This window comes from Triticum dicoccoides, chromosome 5A (assembly GCF_002162155.2).
Source record: "Triticum dicoccoides isolate Atlit2015 ecotype Zavitan chromosome 5A, WEW_v2.0, whole genome shotgun sequence".
In the NCBI taxonomy this organism is placed as follows: domain Eukaryota; kingdom Viridiplantae; phylum Streptophyta; class Magnoliopsida; order Poales; family Poaceae; genus Triticum; species Triticum dicoccoides.
Genome location: NC_041388.1, coordinates 517081672 through 517095533, shown reverse-complemented (window position 1 = coordinate 517095533; position 13862 = coordinate 517081672). Strand labels below are relative to the sequence as shown.

Here is a 13862-nt window from a genome sequence, read left to right as displayed (position 1 = left end):
CTGTAGCATGGAAACATTGCTCCTACTCAGCAGTCAGCTCTCCCTCTGGCATGCAAAGAGGCATGAAAACAGTTCATGGTGGTAAGCCAAAGAAGTGCCCTCACACGCCACCTCTTATAGTTCACTCCCTCAAACCACACGGGCTTGAGATTTGTAGCAAAAGCACTAGGAGAAAATTGCCTACACATTTTAGGTTTTTGGATTGTTGAATAATTAGACATTTTTTCATTAAGTTTAATCCAGAAAAACAATAGGTAAAACATGATCAACATGATAGAGAGAATAATTGAGACATGCAACTGATTGTTGAAACAAATCATGTAATTGAGATCATAATTAAGCGACAAGAAACATATCCATGTCGATCACTAGTAGTAGTAAACCAAATGCTAGCCCTAATAGAGAGGATAAGATGACGTACGGAACAGCAGCAAAAGATGTAGACGTGACATTCGTCATGTCTTCGAAGAGGTCGTCGACATCGGGGAAGAAGACGTCTTTGGGGAACTCGTCGTAGGGGATGTTATAGTTTGCAGCCACGATGAACTAAGATCCAACAGCCGTGCGGAAGCACTCTCCAAAAAACTTAATCTCCCCTCTCCCATACCGGATCACAAGAGGCGGGGTTTCGGAGGCCTACTGTCTCACACTTCGGTGCATGCTGGGAAGCAAGATGGGAAAGAGATAGGCGGCACAAAGCTTTGGAATGAGACGAAGAGTTGTGCATCTTGCCTTTAGAGGAGCAACCTCTTATATAGGTGAGAAGAGCTGAAATTGACCCCTCATTAGTAGAAGAGAAACGGGAGCAATAAACACCATTAAGCGGACGCACTAAACACTATTAAGGAGAGAAGAAACAAGCGCACCAACAATCCCATGAAGCGTTCAGTTTCTTCTCCCATTTATGCGTCAACCATTTCAACTTCTTTGCATGACAAAAATAAGGCCATGTTTGGTTCATAAGTCTTAGGACTTTTTTTAGTCCCAACTTATAAGTCTCAAGTCCCTAAAAAGTCCCTACCTGTTTGGTTCCTGGGACTTAACATGGACTAAAAGACCATATTATAACTATAAGGGCATCTCGAGCCGCGCCCCCAGGAAGGCCTCCCCAGGCGATTTTTTCGCGCCGGCGCCGAAAAAACGGCCCAGTCGCGCCCCCAGGAGCCCGTTTTTCGCCGGCTTGGGCCGAAAACAGCGCCGGCGGACCCAGGCCGAACCCGGCGCGCTGGGGGGCGCCCGGGGGCGCCGGGGCGAGCTGTTTTGGCGCGAAAAAGATGCGGGCCAGCCGCGTCAGTGACTCGGTGCCTCGTCTTCCCCCAACGGCCTTGGTTCCCGCGGGGAATCAATGGCAAGGTTGCCGCCGGTCAGCCTTGCCATTGATTCCTCACGGGCGGCGCGTCACGGGACGGCGCGCCGATGCCTCCCCTCCCTCGCACGCGTACACACGGGCGCGGCCCGGCTATAAAAGCCGGCGGCCTCCACTCGCCTGTGCCCACACCAGCCCCGCCCCTCGCTGCCGTCCAGCCCCTCCCTCTTCCTGCCTCTCCCGAGCGCCGCCGCCCAGCCCCTCCCTCTACCTCTCCCGAGCCCGCCCAGCCCCGCCGTCGCCATGGCGGAACGCTTCCCCGGAGACGAGGCGGCGGCCAACGGCTTCGGCCGTCGTTCGCTCTGCGAACAGGAGTCCTGGCTCCTGTTCCAGGCAAACATCCCGGCGCCGCCGGACATGCACGCCGGGCCAACGGGGTGGAGACTCAGCGCCGGGGGAGTGCCCATTCCCCCGTTGCCCGACGCCGTGGCGAAGCTGAAGTACTTCGCCGAGGAGGTCGAGATCGTGCCCGCGTCCCTCACCGACGCCCAACTCTCCTTCCCCCAGTACGCCGCCGACAACCACGCGGCCTGGGCGGCGTATTTCGAGCGCCGCCAGCAGCAGTGCTTGGCGTCCACCAACGGCGCGCCGGTGGTCGGCGGCCGGCAGAACAGCGAGGGGCGCCACCTCTGGTGGGGCGTCCCCGGCCGCACACTCGAGGGCGTGCTCACGTACCTCGAGGGCGGCAACGACCCGCCGTTGGCGTACCCCCCGGCGAGGGTGGCTGCCCCGGCGCAGCACCGATGCGTCGGGCCATGGGCGCCAAGGAGGTTCGGCGCCTCCTCTTCTTCCTCCTCATCACGCTCTTCTTCACACTCCTCCGGCTCTCCGGCGCTGCTCGGCGTCAAGGCCGAGCCCGCGGCGGAGACGCCGCTCGGCCGGCGCACTCGCAGCGCCGGCATCGTCATCAACGAGGGCGGCCGGCGCGCCTCCTCCTCATCGGCTCCTCCGCGCTTCGTCAAGCCAAAGACGGAGCCGGGGCTGGCGCCGGTGAAGACGGAGCCGGGGCTGGCGCCGGTGAAGGCGGAGTTCGACGACGACGACGCGGCCCTCGAATGGGCGCCCCAGGACTCCATTGCGATGGAGAAGGCGCGCCGGGAGAAGGAGAAGGAGCGCCAGTGCGCCGCCCTACGCCGCTTCGAGGAGCGCCGACGCGGCCGCGAGGAAGGCGGGGTCGTCGTCTTATGCGACAGCGACAACGACGACGACGCGCCGCCGCCTGTTCGCCATGGCGACGCCGGGCAGCGGTCCAGCAGGGGCACCCGCGTCAAGGAGGAGAAGGCCGATGACGACGATGGCGGCGACGGCGGCGACGACTTCAGTCCCTTTCTTCTTTTTAGATTAGGTTAATGTAATGTTTGGACAAATTTCGCCGAAATTTGCCATGTTTGGCCGAAATTTAACTAGTTTTTATCATAACTTCGTCGAACGTTCTTTTTTTTGTTTTTTAATACGCGCCTGGGGGCGGCCCTGGGGGCCGACGGCTGGGGACCGACTCGCCCCAGGGCCATTTTTTGCGCCGGCTCACCCCCAGGCGGCGCTTTTAGACGCCCCCTGAGGGGCCAACGGCTGGAGATGCCCTAAGTCCCTATAAGTCCCTCCTTAAAAGTCTTATTTCATAAGTCTCAAATGCCCACTTTAAATCCCTATAAGTCCTTCCTGTTTGGTTTAGATGGGACTTATAGGGACTTTTTTAAGTCCCTAAACCAATAAGTCCCTGGAAACAAACACCCTCTAAGACTGCACATACACATGGCGTAGGTCAATTTTCCACACCACCTTGTCATGCATGAGTGGGCCACATGGGCCTCTGGGATTTACCTTGAATTATTAGCAGATAATATGAATTATTATATGGGCTAGGCCCAATAATTCCAACAGAAGATGCCCGAGCACCAACATGATAAGGGTTCTCCTCTTGGAGGAACTTGGTTGAGCTAACATGTCATATTCTCGAGAGTACAATGTCGCTTCGGTATCTTACATTGGACACCTCAGAAGGAAATACTCCACCCGGAAGAGTCCGCAGATTTGGAAACGCTTCCCCATCAGGAGGGATACTATCGTGGAAGCTCGTAAAGCGCGCGTCACAATCAGAACATACATTGAGGGAATTGTTCACTCTAAAGTAAAGTTTACTGTTGTGGAGCCCTCTAGCCAACGCCATGTTGTTTGAGCTCTAGATGGCCTGTTATCATAAATTACCGAATGTTCTATGTGTAATTTCAAGTTAAGGGCTTCTTTGATTCAGAGGAATCTCATAGGGCTTTTGAATGTTCTAAAATCCGTAGGAATTCTTTCTATGTTGGTCGTTCGATTCGTAGGATTGGACATTATAGGATTCTTTCCTATAAAATTGTTTGTACTACATCTATATTCCATATGAAATCTAGCATCCACTCCAATGTCTCTTTTACAATTTCTTTGATTTTTGTGTGCCATCAAGCACTATCTGCAAATTCCTGCGGTTTGCTAATCCTATAGAAATCGAGTGGGCATGTCATCCCGATTATGTATTTTTCCTGTTCTGCGTTTTGAAATTCCTGCGAATCAAAGAGGGCCGAAATGTTCTCTTCAGTAGCTAACCTGGCCCCACAAGTCATGGTCATTGATTTCCCTGTGAACATTGGCCGGTGCAGATGAAGAACTTGTACTCTTTTTGTAATCCAAATTTTGCGTGCGTTATAATGCATCACCTAAACTAGCACTTTGCTGGGCTGCGGCCAGAGTGCAGGATGAGCAGCATCAACTGCCCTTTTTAAATACTGGTAAAGATTATACAATAGTTCATTCCAACTTCTTGGTTCACTTAAGTAGGATCCTGTTTTCTCCAACTTTCTCCAAACACTGGCTCAAAGCATGTAGAATCCGGCAAACCGGACTGAGTACCTCTCTATATATATCTGAATTCTGGTCTGTGAACGCACATCTGTGCTTCTCGGTTCAGGAGGGCTCGGGGCTCCTGACATGTGACGTCACTCCCGTGCGACGGCCACCAGCTGCTTTCCGACATTGCGCCCGTAGAAGAGCCCGATGAGCGCCGTTGGGAAGCTCTCGATCCCCTCAGTGACGTCCTCCACGTAGTTGATCTTCCCCTCCTTGAGGTAACCGGCCATCTCCTCTTCGAACTTTCTGTAGTTGCTGTAGTGATCCATCACGATGAACCCCTCCATGCGGATGCGCTTGGCGACGATGCAGAACAGGTTGCGCACGCCCTCGAGCTGCTCCAGGTTGTACTGCGAGATCATCCCGCACACCGATACCCGCCCGTGCAGCCTCATGTTGAGAAGCACCGCGTCCAGCATCGCGCCACCCACATTCTCGAAGTAGATGTCGATGCCCTCCGGGAAGCACCTGAAAGCAAGTATCATGGCACGCAGAACTGTTGATTAACTGGCCCTGTTCATTCTTCATTGGAAGTTGGAAGAACGCAAGAGTATGGTAGGGAAGGGGCCTGCAATTAACCTCTTCAGTGTGGCGTTCAGGTCCTGCTCCTTCTTGTAGTTGAAGGCATCGTCAAACCCAAACTTTGTTTTTAGGAGGTTGACCTGAGCAGAAGGCAAATTTATCTCATCAAAATAGAAAGCTTTGCCAACAGCAGTGACAAAACTAAATCAGTATGAACAAAACTGCTCGTTGTCTGGGGATGTGCCCAAATGAGTACGCACAAACCTTCTCATCAGAACCGGCACTACCAACCACATAGCAGCCAGAGATCTTGGCAAGCTGCCCGACAAGCTGTCCGACGGCACCTGACGCTGCTGACACGAAGACATAGTCGCCCTTCTTTGGCTTGGCCACGTCAAAAAATCCAGCATAGGCAGTAAGGCAAGGCATGCCTGAATTATGAAGTTTCTAGCAGTCAGAGAAAATACTAGCCAGTATATCAGCCAAGTTACATTTGATTATATACTAGCCAGTATATACATGCCTGAATTATGAAGTTTCTAGCAGTCAGAGAAAATACTAGCATAGGCAGTAATACCAGACTAAGGTCTACGAAGAAATTAAACCACAACTTTCCGGTTTCATGATCAAAGTGAATTACTGTAATGACAACCAGACCTGGTTAACTTGTGACGAATAAAAGTGAACTCACCAAGTACTCCTGTGTAGTATGACAGCGGCAATTCAGGATGGTTGATCTTGAAATGCGACTCCAGATTAGTGATCAAAGTGTACTCTTCACATCCTGTCATTCCCCAGTGATCAAAGTGTACTCTTCACATCCTGTCATTCCCCACACCAGATCGCCGGGCTTGTAATCCTGGTGCCCGGATTCCACCACCTTGCTTACGCCCAAAGTGGTTAAAACCTGGTGGGATCGATTCAAGGAGGCACCAAAATTGTCAAGCTTTCTGGTGGGTAAAAAAAATCAGTAAAAAGAAAGGCTGAATCCATGTACAGAACTGCTGACCATATTGCAGAGCTTTAAAGAAAAAAACTTGTTCCGTGAAACAGAAAGGTATACACTGATAACAGAGGGATTATGTTAAACTCTTCTCATGCGAACCACATGCTACAGATCCAACAATTGAGCCATGCATGAATGAATCATAAAGTATAATATGAGCTGAAGAAACAGCCGCCAGTAGACTGCAGTACAGTTATCTGGAAGAATTTCTCTGACATACTAACACTGGAATCCGAGAACCAACTGTAGATCTGTACTGCCAAGGGGACTGAATTTCGACACGGGGCCAAGTTTGATGCTAGGTTAAAAAGAAATTCGGTAGTACCTCCCCCGGGACGAAGTCCGGGACGTAGCTGGGCTCCTCGTGCCGGGACATCCGGGTGCGCAGGTAGGGGTCGCAGGAGAGGTAGAGGTTCTTGACCACCACGGCGGCCGAGCCGGGCGGCACGGCCAGGCGCGCCGTCGCCGGGACGAGCTTCATGTCCTCCTCGGTGGGGAACCCCGTCACGTGGCGCTTCAGGATCACCCTCTTGTTGCTCACCTCCGCCGCCGCCGCCGCCGCCATTGCCTCCTTCCTCGGACGCGCCGATGAGTTGGTGATCTGCAGTAGTCTAGATACTATGAACCACGCGTTCGGGCGGGTGCGTTTTGTGTGTGGCGGATCGAGCGGGTGTGTGGCCGGGGAGCGGCCGCGCGCGCTTAATGCGTGGGGCGCGGGGACGAGGGGACCGCACCGCAGGAGATGCATGCGTGTGCGGCTCGTGAGCGGGCCGAACTTGTGAGGCCTACGCTGGTCGTTGGACATGAGTATTTTAGCCCATCAAAGTTTAAATCCCGATGCTCGCATTATTTTAGGTTTATTTCAGAATTTTCAGCGATGTGTATTCAGTGGAAGAAGACGTTTTTATCGATGACGAGATGCCTACGATGACTTCGTAAATCTCAAGATGATATGCCGCCTCGGTGTCCCGGAGGTTCTTATAGGGATGGTGTGTGCGTGTGTGCGTTCACAAAGATGGGTGTATGCGCGTTTATATAAGCACTTATACATCTATACTATGTTCAAAAAAAAAGCATGAGTAAGACGCGTGTCTCGCCACGCCGCTCTTCATGTCCAAGGCATGAGTGCGTGTGTCCTCTTCACTCATGGGTTAACCCTGCTCTTTCTATCTTGTATGCAGTCTATTGTGCCGACTCGCGAGCATTTCACCTCTGCCTGAGCTTGCTGTGATGTTGCGGCATGTCGCGACATTGGTGTCCTGCGGTGATGTTTATATGAGCCTCATACGAACCCCGAGATTATCTGTGAATAGGCAAATTACCCCCTTAGAAGATAACATATTCATACTCCCTCCGTTCCAAATTAGTTGACTCAGATTTGTCTAGATACGGATATACCTAGGCATGTTTTAGTGTTAGATACATCCGTATCTAGATAAATCCAAGTCAACTAATTTGGAACGGAGGGAGTACTTAAGATGAGAAGGGATGCAAGTAGGCTCCAAGATGAGTATATAACAAATATTCCGATGGGAAAGGAGGCATAAGAATCAAAAAAAATCTACGAACATCCAAGATCTATCTAGGAGAAGCATAGCAACGAGAGGGGAGAGTGTGTCTACATATCCTTGTAGACCGAAAGCGGAAGTGTATACAACACGGTTGATTTAGTTGTACTCTTCGCGATCCGATCATGATCCAACCGATCTAATGCCGGACGAACGGCACCACCGAGTTTAGCACACATGCGGCTCGATGACGTCTCCTCCTCCTTGATCCAGCTAAAGAAGGCGGAGAAGTAGATGGGATCACAACCAGCATGACGGCGTGGTGGTGATGGTGGTGGTGGAGCTAGTTCAGCAGGGCTTCGTCAAGCGCTACTAGAACGAGGACGGAGGAACTACGGAATAACGAGAGGGAGAGAGAGAGAGAGGGCGCCAAGGACTTGGTGTGTCCTCTTGGGGCGTCCCCTCCCCTCTATATATAGGTGGAGGTGCGTGGGGAACAACCCCTTCAAGCCCTAGGGCACAACCAAGGGGGAGAGGACTTGAACTCCAAGTCCAATCCTATATATTCCTATTAGGACTCCTCTTTTTTTCCCTTCCCTAGCCACATGGGCTTTTGAGGACTTGGTGCGCCTAACCCAATAAGGCCAGGGCGCCTTCCCTTGACCCATGGCAGCCCTTGGGTTGTGGTGGACCCACTTGTGGACTTCCGGACCCCTCCTGAATCCTCCGGAACCTTCTAGAAACTTCACGGTACAATACCGAAAAAACTTCATCTCTTTCCAGAACCCAAAATATGATTTTTCATATATAAATCTTTACCTCCGAACAACATTCGGTTACCAATCATCAAATATCCCAATACTACTCTAGCGTCAACGAACGTTAAGCGTGCGACCCTGCGGGTTCGGGAATCATGTAGTCATGACCAAGACACCTCTCCGGTCAATAACCAATAGCGGGACCTAGATGTCCATATTGATTCCTACATATTCCACAAAAATCTTTTATCAGTTGTGTTGGAAATAAGAGCAATTTACCGAATGATTTTATTAACAGAAATACTAGATAAAGCATGACTAATATAGTAGAGATAAAACAAGTCATGCGTTCTGACAGAGAGAAGGAAAATAACTTCTGTATATATGAACCATAGCCTATCATATCTAAAGCAGACAGAATAGCAAGTAGCATATATGAAGTAGAACCTAACATGTGTAGGACAAGGACTAGAACAAGGAACTGTGGCAGAACCTTTAACAGGAAAGACAAGAACACGTACGGGACAGCAGCAGCAGAAGTGCTGGACTTGGGGTCGGTGTCCTCGCCTGCCATGTCGTGGAGGAGGTCGTGGACGTCGGGGAAGAAGTCGTCATCGGGGAAGTCGTCATCGGCGACCGGATCGTCCGTGATGAAGCAGCCAGTAGTCGCGCTGAGCGCTCCCCAAAAACCTTATCACCCTTCTCCCGTATAGGACTCAAAAGGTGCGGTTTCGGAGGCCTACTGTCCCGACCTGCGGTGCACGCCGCAAGCCGGGATGGGGAAGATCGTAGCAGCGCAGTGCTCAGGAACTTTGTGGCGAGAGGAAGGGGATCTTCTGGTGTGTCTCTCTGGAGAGGAGCGACCTCTCTTATATAGGCACAGGAGAAGGACACGAAGAGGCTGCGACGAGAGGTGAAGCAACGAAGGGAGACGAAGCGAATAGGCAGCGGCCGAAGAGGCGCGCCGTTCGAATTCAGTGTCCACTACAGAAAACGTTTCAACTCCCACGTGGCCTTTCGTATACCCGTCGTGCGTGGCAAAAATTTAGACATCGGCTCGGCTCATTCCCGCAAACCGCGGCGCGTCGTGACGAGGCGAGGCGAGGCGTGGCGAGGCGGGCGGCGGAGGAGGAGCGCGCGTGGATGTCTCTCTTGTTCTCATGCTCATACATGTGGGGAAAGAACCTCCCTTATAAAGAGGTCCAACTTTCTCTAAACTAGCAATGTGGGACTAAACTTTTGTTCCACCTCTTGCCATTGCACAAATGGGCTGCGTGGGCCTCTAGGATTTATTAGGAATTTCTGAAACTGCTATTGGGCTAGGCCCAAAATAGACAAAATTCCAGCAATCCCCCACCAGATCCCAGAGGCACACAAAATTTGCCTTTGGTTCCAAAACACTGTTTTATATACGGTACTGCAGTGAAGACTGTTAAATTGAACTTCCACCTAGAACTCTATGCTACACTAGTAAGCAACTTGAACAGTGGACTGGGCCTTGAACTGCAAGTTTTCTGTGAATCTAGCTTCACATAAAGCCTTGACCGATACGTGGCTACCGCGGGTCTTCCCCGCGGGTGGAGCTTATGCGTCATACTCCGTGACCTTTCATGAGTTTACTAAAGAGAACCCTACTCTCATAGATTGCGACGTTTGACAATCAGACTCATATAGGTGTGTTCTTCAAAAAATGTTCTGCAGGATAACATCTCTGCTTAAATAAGCCACTTAGAACACATTAAGATATACATCAACCTGCCATGCAGATAAGGAGAGTATTGCATCTTCATGGAGTGGTATTGTGAATAATAAGGATACTCTCCTCTCAGTTGACCAACAGCTTGTCTTCCACATCTAATTCACGGGATCTCCGATCACAAAGAATAGGTTACCACTGTGAACAACTCATATTGTGGGTCTCATACCCATCTCCCTCGATGCATTATCTATCACATTACGTGATAGACCCTTAGTAAAAGGATCTGCCAGATTTTTAGACGTTTGGGTATAATCCAACGCAATAACTCCGGAGTTTTTCATTTTCCTGACAGACTTTAACCTTCTCTGAACGTGTCTTGATGACTTCATGTTATCCTTTGAACTGCTCACTTTCGTGATCACAGTTTGATTGTCGCAGTTCATAAGGACACCCGGTACAGGTTTCTCAACAACCGGCAAGTCATTCAAGAGCCGGCGAAGCCAATCTGCTTCAACCGTAGCTGTATCTAGTGTTGTGAGTTCTGCTTCCATTGTTGACCTCGTTAAGATGGTCTGCTTGCAATACTTCCAAGAAACAGCGCCACCTCCATGAGTGAATACATAACCGCTCATGGCCTTTATCTCATCAGCATCTGAGATCCAGTTTGAGTCACTATACCCTTCAAGCACCTTTGGATGCCCGGTGTAGTGAATTCCATAATTTGCAGTGCCTTTCAAATAATGCAAAACTCTTTCTAGAGCTTTCCAATGCACATCTCCTGGTTTTGAAACAAACCGACTCAGTTTGCTAACAGCAAAAGAGATGTCGGGTCTTGTAGCACTGGCTAAGTACATAAGCGAGCCAATAATCTGAAAATACTTCAATTGGTCTCTAGCAATTCTTCGATTCTTTCGAAGTAACACACTAGCATCATATGGTGTTGGAGAGGGCTTGCAGTCACTATAGCCAAAGCGACTCAAGATCTTTTCCACATAGTGAGATTGAAGCAAAGTAATCCCACCATCATCGTCTCTCAACAACTTGATGTTCAGAATGACATCAGCCACTCCTAAATCCTTCATCTCAGAACAACGAGATAGGAAATCCTTGACCTGCTTAATAACTTTCAGATTTGTTCCGAAAATCAGTATGTCATCAACATACAAGCACAGGATAACTTCCTCGCCCCCACCATGGCGATAGTACACACATTTGTCAGCTTCGTTCACAACAAAGCCTGCAGCTGTTAAAGTTCTTTCAAACTTCTCATGCCACTGTTTGGGTGCTTGCTTAAGTCCGTACAAAGACTTCAGCAACTTGCACACTTTCCCTTCCTGACCATCTAGTACAAACCCATCTGGTTGTTCCATATAAATTTCCTCGTCCAACTCTCCATTTAGGAAAGCAGTCTTAACATCCATTTGATGAACGAGAAGACCATGCGAGGCAGCTAGTGAAAGTAGAACTCGAATAGTGGTCAGTCGAGCCACAGGTGAGTAAGTATCAAAGAAGTCTTCACCTTCCTTTTGGGTATAACCCTTAGCCATGAGCCGAGCCTTGTACTTTTCAATAGTACCATCAGGCCTAAGCTTCTTCTTGAATACCCATTTGCATCCTATAGGTTTGCACCCATAAGGACGATCAGTTATCTCCCAAGTTTCATTTGCCAAGATGGAATCCATCTCGCTACGAACCGCTTCCTTCCAGTAGTCAGCATCTTCAGATGCATAGGCCATTGAAATAGAACTGGGAGTGTCATCTATGAGATACACAAGAAAATCATCACCAAAGGACTTTGCAGTCCTCTGTCTCTTGCTCCTGGTAGGAACTTCATTGTTCTCCTCCACAGGACTTTCGAAGTGTTCCATCGAAATGGTAGGTTCGGTAATTGTAACTGGTTCCTGATTCGATGAACTAGGCATCTCCTGATTAGATGAGGTAGCCATATCCTTCATGGGAAAGATATCTTCAAAGAAAGTCGCATCATTCGACTCCATGATCGTACCGACATGCATGTCAGGTATCTCAGATTTTACAACCAAGAATCTATAGCCAATGCTATGAAAAGCATATCCCAGGAAAACACAATCCACAGTCTTTGGTCCAAGCTTCCGCTTCTTTGGAATTGGAACATTGACTTCCACCAAACAACCCCATGTTCGCAGATAAGAGAGTTTTAACCTTTTCTTCTCCCATTCCTCAAATGGAGTTATCTCTTTGTTCTTTGTGGGGACTCGGTTCAGGACATGACATGCTGTCAATATCGCCTCCCCCCACCATGCCTTGGAGAGACCCGATGTATCTAACATGGCATTAACCAAATCAGTTAGAGTACGATTCTTTCTTTCGGCCACCCCATTTGACTGAGGTGAGTAGGGAGGAGTCCTCTCACGGATTATACCATGTTCCGCACAAAAAGCATCAAACTCAGTGGAAAAATACTCTCCACCACGGTCGGACCTAAGCCTCTTGATTTTTCGATCAAGTTGGTTTTCCACTTCAGCTTTGTAGATCTTGAAAAAGTTCAAAGCCTCATCCTTAGATTTCAGAAGATACACACGACAGTATCTAGTGGAGTCATCAATTAACGTCATGAAATATTTCTTTCCACCTTTTGTCAACACACCATTCATTTCACATAGATCTGAATGTATGAGCTCTAGTGGTGCAAGATTTCTTATTTCCGCAGTCGTGTGAGACTTACGAGGTTGCTTAGCTTGCACACACACTTGACACTTAGATCCCTTGACGGTGGTGAAACTAAGGATTAAGTTCAACTTCACTAGTCGCGACATGCAACCAAAGTTAACATGACAAAGACATGAATGCCACACATTGGATTCACTATTGTTGCAAATATGATTAACAACTTTATTGCAAACGTCTGATAAGGATAAATGAAACAAGCCTCCTGACTCATAGCCTTTACCAACAATGGTTCCATACTTGGATATTACAAATTTATTCGACTCAAAGACAAGCTTGTAGCCATCTCTACACAGAAGAGATCCGCTAACAAGATTTTTATTGACAGAGGGGACATAATGCATGTTCTTCAGCCGCACGATCTTCCCGAAGTAAACTTCAGATCGACCGTGCCAACACCACGAACAGAAGCACTTGAATCGTTGCCCATCAGCACGGTTGAAGTCCCTGCGGTCTGATAAGACGAAAATGTGGAAATATCACTGCATACATGCACATTAGCACCCGTGTCAATCAACCAGTCAGGAGAATGACATACTGAAAGAATAGTGGGAAATATACCATACCCGGCATCCTTCATGTCAGTGTCTCCAATGACAACATTAGCGGTCTTGCCGCCTTTCCCAGGATTACGATTGTCATAGCGATTAGGGCAACTAGGAGCCCAATGATCAGGATCCCCACACACATGACAAGCACCTTTCTTCTTGCCATTCTTCTTCTTGAAGTTCGTGTGTTGCACAGCCTTGTTCTTCCCATCAAACTTTGCTTTACCATCAAACTTGCCCTTGTTCTTGAACTTGTGGGGCTGGAAGTTCTGCTTCTGTACCACATTGGCACTAGATCCTCCCTCAATACCTCAAGCACGTGTGTCCTTTGCTCTCGCCTTTTCTTCCACATCAAGAGTGCCAATGAGATCCGGGACGGAAAACTCCTGCCTCTTATGCTTCAGCAAGGTAGCAAAGTTCCTCCATGAAGGAGGAAGCTTAGTGATGATACCTTCGGCAACAAACTTGTCCGGTAGCATACAACTGAAGTGCTCAAGTTCTCTAGCAAATGACTGTATCTCATGAGCTTGCTCAACCACGGAGCGCTCTTCAGTCATCCTGTAATCATAGAATTGCTCCATGATGTACAGCTCAGTGCCAGCATCTGAGACCCCAAACTTGGCCTCGAGTGCATCCCACATATCTTTTCCATTATCAATTGACGCATAAGCATCAACTATGTTCTCACCAAGAACACTCAAGAGAGCAGCCTTAAATAGAGTATCCATTTTCTGAAAAGCTTGTGCCTGTTGAGCATCAAGCTCTCCTTCAATTTGCCGAGAGTGGCGTCATAGCAACTCATGGTTTGAAACCATAAGACTGCTCTCACGCGCCACCTCTTATAGTGGATACCCTCAAACATA

At 49.1% G+C, this 13862-nt stretch overlaps 1 pseudogene; it reads right to left on the bottom strand.

The window, feature by feature from the left end:
• Positions 1–4095: 4095 nt before the first annotated feature.
• LOC119302482 lies at positions 4096–6451 on the bottom strand (annotated as a pseudogene).
• Positions 6452–13862: the final 7411 nt, after the last annotated feature.